The sequence below is a fragment of the Tigriopus californicus genome, chromosome 6 (genome assembly GCF_007210705.1).
Source record: "Tigriopus californicus strain San Diego chromosome 6, Tcal_SD_v2.1, whole genome shotgun sequence".
In the NCBI taxonomy this organism is placed as follows: Eukaryota; Metazoa; Arthropoda; class Copepoda; order Harpacticoida; family Harpacticidae; genus Tigriopus; species Tigriopus californicus.
The window spans coordinates 13,667,556-13,668,213 of NC_081445.1; positions in this window are offsets into that span (position 1 = coordinate 13,667,556).

A 658-nucleotide genomic window follows, 5' to 3' on the forward strand; every position below is an offset into this window, starting at 1 on the left:
TTTCTGCCTGCAAGTGCTCATCTGCTTGTATTCATGTGGAAAGGTGTAAGAAACAAATTCAGCATTTCAAGATACTCGACTTCACCCGCGAAACCTTTTGCAACATAATGACATAACGGTTCAGCTTGCTCAATTATTTACATCAACTACAAGATTCGAGTCTGATTAATAATGGTTGACAATAAGTATTAACCTAAGATTCCAGTCAAGATGGAAGACGACTGTCCCAAGAATCTCCGTCGATTTGATTAAGCTATTGTATTAGGAAATGAGATGTGACAAGTGACCGCCCAAGAACGTATCAAAATGGAGGTTTCGTGACCATTTTTCTCAGAAGGTTGAGTTTGACATCAGCTTAAAGTTCCTATTGGTTGTTGTTATATCTTTGATGTCATATCGATGGGATGCTCATGTCCCCACTTCGATAATCAGCATGTTGGCGGCTGGAATAAACACTTCGATTTTGGACCTAGGCTCGAGAACATCTATTCACTCCCGTCATCGGACATGGGGCATGGCATAATTCCAACTCGACCAAAAAAGCCACGGCCAGACTGAAAACATCAGCTAGAGGGGTGTTTTCCAAGCTAACAGTCCCATGGCTTACAGGAAAGCTGACTCATTCAACCATGAGCTACTGCGACAACCCTTCAGCTCC